The sequence below is a fragment of the Haemaphysalis longicornis genome, unplaced genomic scaffold (assembly GCF_048455015.1).
Source record: "Haemaphysalis longicornis isolate Haplotype H1 unplaced genomic scaffold, Haemaphysalis longicornis Haplotype H1 scaffold_133, whole genome shotgun sequence".
Taxonomy (NCBI): Eukaryota; Metazoa; Arthropoda; class Arachnida; order Ixodida; family Ixodidae; genus Haemaphysalis; species Haemaphysalis longicornis.
The window spans coordinates 102,501-112,572 of NW_027526239.1; the positions used below are offsets into that span (position 1 = coordinate 102,501).

A 10,072-nucleotide genomic window follows, 5' to 3' on the forward strand; every position below is an offset into this window, starting at 1 on the left:
ACGTCTCACGGCGCACAGCTGGCGTGCCCGGAGCCGGCCGGAGCCGCCACCGCCGCTGCCGCCGTGACTGGATTGGATTGGATTGAATTGGAAATCGCTTTAGCAACAGTAAACATGATAATCAGCTAATCCTATGCAACAAACAATGAAAGCTAAGAAAATTACCCCACCTTCCCGCGAGGGGAACCCTGTGGAGATGCGATGCATCTTGGGGGTTCACTTGGTGTTTCCGTTTGGTTGATTCTCTAATTGCGTGAAACGTGTGAGGAACGCGTATGGTGTATTCTTTATTTAACACGCGGCGTAACGTTAACGATGACAGCCTTGTGGTCGCTGAAGTGTACGGGTAATGGATGGTGAAGTAACGGGACCACCGTGCAATTTGCAGCGAAGATCAAGTCTATGCACGGGCCCGAAATCGGAACGCCGGTGCTGGAACGACCGCGGCTATGACGCAACACAATCCAACACAATCCACTTTAATCCAATCCAATCCAAATCCAATCCAAGCCAAGCCAAGCCAACCCAATCGAATCCAATCCAATGCCCCTCGCGAGATAGTGTTCGCTATCGGAGAGGAGAGGGGGTGAGCGGCGGAGAGCGCAGCTCGCGCGGCGAGGAGAATGGGGGAGGGGTGTGGACGGACAACAACGTCGTATGGAGGGACAAGGCAAGTGAATGAGATGCAGTCGCATCTAATAACCAGCGGAACCTTAGCTCACGCTATGTATCTTCTGGCATAGCCGAGCTAAGCCACTGCTAATTTTTTACTCCACTCGTAGAAGAGCTCACGAGGCTCAGGAACGACAGTGCTCCGTCCCCGTGACGGACGTATCCGCGTTCTCGCGAACACGCTAAATTTTAAAGCATAAGAAGCCGGAACGTCGAGTAGCTCGTCACCAACGATACTAATTCTTACCAGCACCGGAAAGGATATCCCGAAATCTCAAACCTCCTAGCACGGGAGTGACCGTGACCGCTGGTGGAGCTGGGAACAGTGTTCGCGTGACTGAAGTGATTTGCTGGGTAACTTCACCGTGACGTCTCGTCGTTTGAGGGCTGCTGCGTTCGTTGCCTGCTTTGGTTCGTCTTTGTTCTCGATGCCGTTTGCTAACGTCCAGTCGATGCCTCACGTTTGCGCCCATCCGAAATTTTTTGTGCGTTACATTTACCATAGGGCAGTTCTTCAAACTGTGTCTGTATTCGTCAAAGAGTTCGATCGTCAATTCGGAGCAGAGTGGACGTGTCTGCGCCCTCGTCCGCTTCATCATGGCTTTGGATGGACCACGCCGGTCGTCGGCTTGTGCTCTGCTAGTGCGGACTGTCGAGTGCAAGCTACCGCTCTCTGTCGGTCTCTGTCATGTGCAGCGAACTCCCAAGAGGTCGGAACTGCCGCCGACCACACTCCCCTCCACAGCCAGCTCGCGTCTATGCTTCAGCGTTCCCGTCGAGGCTCCTCGCCTCCTAGACGCAGCCTGCCGATAGACAGCTGTGTTCGAGGTGGGCCGTGTGCGACGAGGCCGACCACACTGGAAGCACTCTCCAGTATTCTCTTCTCATCTTTCTAACATTTACTTTTCTCTGTCCTATCCTGTAATATTTAACTATGTTGCCACCCCTGCACCGGTTTGAGGGCAGGGGAACTCCAAGATGAGTTCTGTAATTTCGTGAGTCTATTTCTTTCAGTCTTCCTTTACCCGAACTGCTATCACCACCACCGCATGCGTCGAGGTGCGGTGTTTGACCGATTGTTTTGTTGTTAGCACTACCTGCAGCAAACGCCTGCTTCGTTCCTGCTTCGGCTTGTGCATGCGGGAAGCTTCCGTGCAAAGTGTGCGAGTTGTAATGGATGTAATGGATGGACACTGGATGAACACTGGATGGGTGAACTTAAAATGAATGGACACTGATCGAAGCATACCAACTGCCAAGAGAAAAATAAAAAAAAGTTAGTGATTTTTTTCTTTAGTGCATTGTTGTTTTGGAAGACATGTCGTGGCTCCTCATAAAGCATTACAATTGTTGCTTTCGGATATCTGCCAGCGGAGGTATAAGTCATTGATTGATTCATTGTAGGGTTTAACGCGCACACGCAACGCAGGCGATGAGGTGCACAGTAGTGGAGGGTTCCGGATTAATTTTGACCACCTGGGGATCTTTAACGTGCGCCGAAATCTCGTACACACGGGCGTTTTTACTTTTCGCCTCCATCAGATAAGCGGCCGCCGCGGCCGGGAATCGAACCCGCGGAGGTATAGGTCACATCTGGTAATCTTTCAGAGTGATTGGAAACCAAAATTTCACCGCCTATAGCAGATTTACTCTAACAAATGTAGCAAATTTCATCCCTAAATATTTTTTCTCAAGACAACTCAGCAATAAAATAAATTACGTTGCGAGTCACGGGCCATGAACGTAACTTCTTCTGAAATATGTCTACTTCTGCAGAAAGACCGGATTAATCGGATGGGAGCATTATCGGATATACCGAAGTCCCGAGTAAAGTGTCCACACCAGCGCTAGGACCTGGGGGTAAAGATATGCCGCTTTTCTGTAAAAATGTTGGTCCCCTTATATGGCAGCATGTTAAGAGAAACAAAAAGCTATTGAAATAAATTTATGGCGACAGTTGAAGGGGGGGGGGGTGGAAGTCAAAACGACATGAGCCTTTCACAAAGCAAGCTTTAGGGAATACTGGATTCGGGATGCGTTTTACGGTGTGAGGACATTAACATGAGCGTCTGCTCCACGAATAAAAAATATTTATTCTCTCTCTCTCTTTTTCAGTGCCAAGCAGCTTCTCACCGCAGATTAGCAGCCGTTAACATTGGGTAACACAATAAACAAACAGGGTTAGTGATGCCGAGAGCTATCTTCAGAGATTCTTTCGCACATTAAAGGGTCGAACCGCTACCACCCTTGGCCGTGGAAGCGAAAAAAGGCCAACCCTACACTTCGCACCTAATTTATGAGTAGCTAATGGCAGAAATTATGTCTATTACCCCAAAAATGACCCTCGTGAAGTTAAAAGCTTTCTATAATTGAAGCTTAATAAGCGCCTGAGGAATTAGGCGGGCACACTTTTGTCAGAAATGTTCGAGTGCCGGGATTTTTTATTTTGAAATATTTTATTTTTCGCTTCCTGCGATACACTGGCAGGGGAGAAAAGTGAAACAGCGCAGCTTCTGCACTCCTTGTACGCCACACTCGACAGCACGGCTGATATACACTTTATTCATACATTCTCTAATCCACAAATCGATACAACTGCTTACTAGGATGTTCGCTGAGAACGATACGAAAAAAATGACGCAAGCCCCATTACGTTTTTCCCGAGACATCTGTGGCTGCTTTTGATGCTTTCACAGTGAACATTTGCTTTAATTACATACAGCAGGAACACGATCAGAGAAAGTTGTTGGTGAGATATTTAAGACAAAATAGCGCAACACACGGGACGGGCGAACACAAGCACTACGGACGGGCGCTATGTGTTCTTTCGTCCTGTCTTTTGAACTATTTTTTTTTCTTAAATAGTTACATGCAGAATAAAATGATGAGAACAGCGTTTAAAGCAACAGAGTAAGAGAAAACACAGACACGGACGCTGGCTATCAACTCAGCAATCTTTATTGCTCTGCTCCAGGCAATATCAAACGTTAGTTACATACAAAACGTCGTTCCCAATGGTCACTCACCGTATTCGAATTGTTTCTCTTACTCTTTGGTCACAGCAGGTCTACAATGAATGATAGCCTCTCTGTTTTCTTTACCGTTACATTATTCTCTCTCTTTGTACCTACATACGCACACACATAAACGCAACAAAACAGCCGCTTTTGACCCCTCCCTTCACAAGGCCGCACTAAGAGAAGTTTTCAACATTAAATACTAAAGCCGGATTTTAAAATGAATTACATTCATCGAGTTCAGCCCCAATACAACTGTTTTGGGTTTTATTTTTACTAAACAAGCAACACAGGTTACAAGATTCCCGGAAAATAAAAAAAACACGAAAGCATATTGCGTATCCGCATGTTCCAAAATGTATCACTAGCATTGTTCACACTCGCACGCTTAGTTTAGCAGTTACGACATGCTTACCGTTGATGCAAGCTTGAATATTTATAGTTCATGCCATAATCTGGTGGAACAGAACATCCGAACATACTGAACGTCAATGCCCTGAATCAATTTGTTTGAGATAACAGGAGCTAATTTATTTGCATTCGGAACTTCGAATATTTGCGGAGTACGAGTTTAGAAATGAATGAAATAAACGTTTATTTTAGAGGCATTATTAAAGACAATAACAAATTGAAGGAAATAATAAATTTACACGAGGGCCTCTGGGACAAAAACAAACAATGGAGGTGCTGGGTATCGATCCCAGTACCTCTCGCATGCTAAGCGAGCGCTCTACCATCTGAGCTACATCCCCACGGGGAGACGGTGCAGTCGGGTCCCGTTAGGTGCGTACACCGCTCCAGCGTAAACTAGATCACGCGAGAGTAGCCGAAGCAAACCGGCTCCCGCCGCGGTATCTCCTTTGTGCATTTTAATGTTCGGGCTCGGCTCGCAGGTCAACCACCGAGCGCCGTTTGGAACGTTGGTGTTTTTTTGACGTTAAAGTTAAGCATGATTCTGAACAAGGGAATTTTGTAAGGGTGCATGGTGCATCTAGAAGTCATGAATGAAATGTGAAATAGGTTTCAATTTTTATTATTCGTGTATTCCCAAAGGGCACCTGGAAGCCTTCTTCTGAGGCAAACAAAGAGAAATATTGCACTCAATAAATGATGCTGAGAAAAAATAGAGTATTTACAACAACTATTTGAAGTAATACAACGCGCGCTACAAGTGTAGCTTTTATAACGCAGGCTGCCAATAGGGTGCAAGCCCTTTGGCAACCTATTCGTACCTTTTCGACACTTTAGGGGGACGAATAGGGTTGGGTAATTTGACATACCTTGGGGTGTAGACCGTCTGCCTTTACTGTTACGGTGACCTTTAAAGCCCCCAGTTTGTGTTCGGTTGCCCCACCTTTATCCTGAAACTATTTTTCATGTGGTTGCATTGCCCTAAGGGGATAGGGAACATGTATTCAGCCTATATGGAACCGCTGACACGGCGGCACGGCAGGCGGTGGGCGCGCAGTTAAAATGGGACGTTCATAAAAACAAAAGACAGAAGACATTTTACTTTCTGAAGGTAGATCACCAGCGAAGTTATTCAGCAAAGGGCATCCGAAAGACGCCCAATTTAGGGGAAAGGAGTGAAGAAGTTTTATTGCTTTTGAACATAGAAGGCAGTCGTCTAAGAAATACACGAACGAACTTTTATTTTGACTCTCACTGGCCTGAAAAACGGTGCCTTGTGACAACTAACCCCTCAAAATACATATCCAAGTGGCGAGACGTAGAGGCATGAGGTATACGTCATGTTTTTATTTCATAAATGGTACCTATTATTAACTAATCTACTCAAAATGCATAACGAAGTGATGAGACGTTTAGGCTTCAGGTCCAAATGATGATTTCAACGGCTTGCAGCGTTAGTAATGACCACATTCACCGGGGCGTTCGTTTTGCAGTGTAAGGGCAAACGGTTAAAGAAAGGCTAAAATATTAATCAGGCTATGACCTAGTTTGCTGTATTTTTCAAAACAAGCAACGCCCTCTATAAGCTTCGCAAAAATTGAATGTAGACGATAGCGCACATTTGCGTTTCCGCGACCCCAGCTATGTTTTTGGCTAATGCTCGCATGCTCGATGTAGGGACTACGACGTGTTTCCAGTCGAAGCAATGTCGCGTACTAGTAGTCCGCCGAATATTGGGCTAAACAGAATATATTAGAACTCCCCCGGTTTCGAGGTCCAGAATGTAGTGCGTCTGAAGTGCCCAGAGATATTTGATTTGCATTCGGAACAGCGAATATTTGCGCAGCGCAGTAATACAAACACTATCGCTGTAATGTCAAGGAGAAACGAAGTGTGACCGCGCCGATATAAACGGGAACCCACATAGAGCACAATTTCATTTTATGCAAGTCAGACTGCGGCATAACTCAGAAGCAGGCGAAGTCTGTACACACGACTTTCCAAATACACACCTACCGTGTGAGTATGTATAATCCACATGAACCAAATTCTCCGATTTTGCCTGTTCTGGCACATATATTTGTTTTTGCTCTCCGTTTGTCCATTACTGCACATTCTTTTGAAAGCCACTTGGAAAAAAAGACATGGAGGTGCTGGGTATCGATCCCAGTACCTCTCGCATGCTAAGCGAGCGCTCTACCATCTGAGCTACACCCCCACGGTGGGAAGGTGCAGTCGGATCCCGTTAGGTGCGTACAACGCCGCGATGGAAACTAGATCAGGCGAGAGTAGCCGAAAAAAACCGGCTCCTGCTATGGACTCAACGTTGTGCATTTTAATGTTCGCGCTAGGCTTGCAGGTCAACTGCCCAGCGCTGCGTGGAACGTTGGTGTTTTGCGATGTTAAGTTTAAAAACGACTCTGATTAAGGGCTTTTTGTAGGGATTCATCTAGAGGTCATAAATAAACCCTGAAAATCGTTTCAAGTTGTATTATTAGTATATTCCCTAAATCAGTAGGTTCCCCCAAAGCATTGTCCTCGGGAAATAAAAATAAATATTCCACACAATAAATCATGGTTAGAAAAAGAGCAAGTATTTATAACAACTATTTGAAGTAATGTAGCCGACACGGCAAGGGTATTCGTTGATTAGGTACGCTGTCAATAGGTTGCCAGCCCTTTGGCAACCTTTTTGTGTGTTTTCGGCACTTTAGGGAAGCGAATTAGGTTGAGTAACTGGATTACCTTGGGGTGTAGACCCACTACGCTTACCGTTACGGTGGCCAACAAAGCCCGCAAGTTCTGTTCGGTTGCCCCACCTTCTTCATGATTTTTTTTTATGGCTTTATTGCCCTTATTTGACAGGGAACCTGTGTTGAGCCTATATGGAACCACCGGCACGTCGGCATGGCAGGCACTGGGCTCATAACGACAGAAGTCATAAGCCATTCTATTCTGTGAAGGTGGATCACCAGTGAAGATATTCAGCATGGGACGTACGGAGACACACAATTTAGGGGAAAGGCCTGAACAATTTTAATTTTGAGCTTCGATGGAAGTCGTCCAAGAAAGTAGTTGAAACACTTATAGGAGCAAAAGGAAAAGGGAAGAGGGTGGTGGTGAAGCGTCTCTAGTCCAGGTCCCTAATCCATCGAGTTGCCGGGCCGACTCGATGGCCCGAGAAACTAAGATGCTTTGGCGGGCCGGGTCCGGGCTGGTCAGCTCAGTCTCCCACTGCTCCGGGGTGGGGGAATGGGGGTGGGGTTAGGGGAGTGGAAACAGGAGGATACGAGGTAGAATGTGGTGAGTGGCGTGTCGCAGTGTTGGCATCGACGGGGGTATACAGTGGGTGCGATCTGGTGAAGGATGACGTGATTGTAGACGGGGCCGGTCTGAAGGCGACGATAGATTATGGCTTCCTGGTGGGTCAGGGAGTGGCGTGGAGGGGGCTAGACGCGTCAGGTAAGGGCGCAATCTTATACAATGTCGTTGTACGTATTATCGAGGGAGAGCTTGAGGTCTAACACAATTGAAAGTTGGGCGAGTTGGTGATACATCTTGGGAAAAAGCGCGAAAAACGACTACACGTAGAAAAGAATACAGAATACAGGCTAGGAGCGCGCCGTCCTGTATTCTTTTCTACGTGTAGTCGTTTTTCGCGCTTTTTCCCAAGCTTGAGGTCGTGGGCGTTCGTGCGGGGTGGTGGGATCACTTGGCCATTGATGGAGAATGCCCGGGAGCGCAGAGCTCGGGTTGCACCGTGGGCCACTTCATTCCCTGGAAGGCCGCAGTTCCCGGAAGTCCAGATGATCGTGGTGGTGGTCTCGTCGGGTAGGCGTTAGAGGAGAGGAATGGCCTGGTGTGGGGCTAGACCTGCCTGGTATAGGCGGCACGCCTGCTGCGAGTAGGACACTACAGTGATGTGGAGAAGCTTGGGGGGGGGGGGGTGGCTACGAAGGCGATCGCCAGAGCTTCTGGCGTCTGCATTCTGTTGCCGTGTGTGGTGGCGGCAGTGGAGATTCAGCCGGCGTGATTGAGGGTGACCAAAGTTGTGCGTCCAGTGCAGGAGTTATAGGCAACGTCAGTGTAACGGACCTGGGGCTCATCCACTATATGTTCATGAGAGAGCGGACCCGCGCTTTCCAACGGCCTTGGTTGAAGGTGGGATGCATGCTGGGAGGTATGGGGGAAACGTAAAAGCGGTGCTTGATGGTAGTTGGGAGGCGTTGTGGCCGGTCTTGATTTGGCGGCGTAGGCTAGCCGAGAATGCGGAGAACGAAATGGCAATTTTGCATGAAACACAGGCGTTGAAGTTGGGTGTTTGTCTGAGCCTCCACAAGCTCTGCAAAGACGTTGTGTAGACCCAGTGTGAGCAGTCTGTCCATGGAGGTGTATATGGGGAAGCCGCATGCTCTTTTATTTTGGCTCTTACAGACCTTTAAATTGGTGCCTTTGACAACTAATCTACGCAACGTGCATATCTAAGTGGGTAGACGTAGAAGCTTGAGGTATACGTCATGTTGTGATCTCAAGAATGCAGCGTATTAACAACTAATCTACTAGAAATGCATAACAAGGTGACGAGGCGTTTAAGCGTCAGGTCCGAATGATGTTTTGAAAGGCTTGCGCCATTGGTAATGACCGCGTGTTTATAGCACACACACCGGGACGTTCTTTTTCCCACGCCTTGCCCTGCAAATACATGTTCTGCTTCGGTAGTTTTTTCTCCAAGACTTAGCAAAATACACGGAATCCTAACGATATAAACTTCGCTTTAGAAAAAAAACCTTCAAAAACCGAAATGAGCAATAAACATATTTTCCGTGATTTATTGTAAAGAAGAAGGTTAAATAAAGGCTGGAACTATAACCAGCTGGATATGGCCTAGTATGTTTTTGCATTTTTCAAAACAAGCAACGCCCTCTGCAGGCTTCGTGAAAATTGAATGTAAGCGAGAGACCACATTTCCGTCTCCGCAACCTCAGGAATGTGCCTGGTTGATACTTGCACGCTCTATATCGGGCATACGACGTGTTTGCATTCGACGCAAATTTCCGAATTAGTAGTTCGCTCAAATATTGGGCTAAACCGAGTATTCGAGCTTTTTTCAATTCAAAAGCATACGCATGTACTGCGTTTGAAATGCCCGGAGATACTTGATTTGCATTCGAAACTGCGAATATTTGCGCCGTACGAGTATACAACAACAATTTGTGCAGAGTCATAAACAAATGAAATGTGAACGCACAAATGTGAACGCGACACACAAAGAGCACCATTCCGTGGGCAACTAAAGTATGTCCATCTATCTCTACGCAAGTCAAATTGTCGTATCGCTCCATAGTGGAAGCAAAGCATGTACACATGACTTTCCAAATATACCCAACCGGATGAGTTTGTAATCTACACGAACCAAATTCTTCGATTTTGCATGTTATGGTTCATACATTCGTGTTCGCTCTTCATTTCTCCACTACTTTTCATTCTATTGAAAGCCACTTGGACAAAAAAGGAGATGGAGGTGCTGGGTATCGATCCCAGTACCTCTCGCATGCTAAGCGAGCGCTCTACCATCTGAGCTACACCCCCACGGTGAGACGGTGCAGTCGGATGCCGTTAGGTGCGCACAACGCCGCATCGGAAATTGGATCACGCGAAAGGGCCAAAGAAACCGGCTCCCACGGTGGATTCACCGCTGTGCATTCTAATGCGGGCGCAGGGCTTTCAGGTCAACCGCACTGCGCTCACTGGAACGTGATGTTTTTCGGCAATAAATTTAAGCGAGACTCCCAATAATGGCTTTATGGAAGAATTTGGCTGAAGCTTAAAATTAAAATTTTCAAACTGATAATTCATTACTCCCAGTTTTCCTAATGGTCCCCTAGAAGCAGTGTTCTTGGTCAAATAAAGAGCAATGTTGCCCACGCTGAAAAAATAAATAACTAATTTGTCATTCACAATGCTTGGCGTGC

General features: G+C 46.8%; 3 non-coding genes across 3 annotated transcripts; all 3 read right to left on the minus strand.

The window, feature by feature from the left end:
- Window positions 1-4,368: 4,368 nt before the first annotated feature.
- On the minus strand, window positions 4,369-4,441 carry Trnaa-agc (transfer RNA alanine (anticodon AGC)). The gene has a single exon. It is a non-coding gene; the product is annotated as a tRNA-Ala (tRNA).
- A 1,804-nt stretch (window positions 4,442-6,245) lies between these two features.
- Trnaa-agc (transfer RNA alanine (anticodon AGC)) lies at window positions 6,246-6,318 on the minus strand. The gene has a single exon. It is a non-coding gene; the product is annotated as a tRNA-Ala (tRNA).
- A 3,298-nt stretch (window positions 6,319-9,616) lies between these two features.
- On the minus strand, window positions 9,617-9,689 carry Trnaa-agc (transfer RNA alanine (anticodon AGC)). The gene has a single exon. It is a non-coding gene; the product is annotated as a tRNA-Ala (tRNA).
- Window positions 9,690-10,072: the final 383 nt, after the last annotated feature.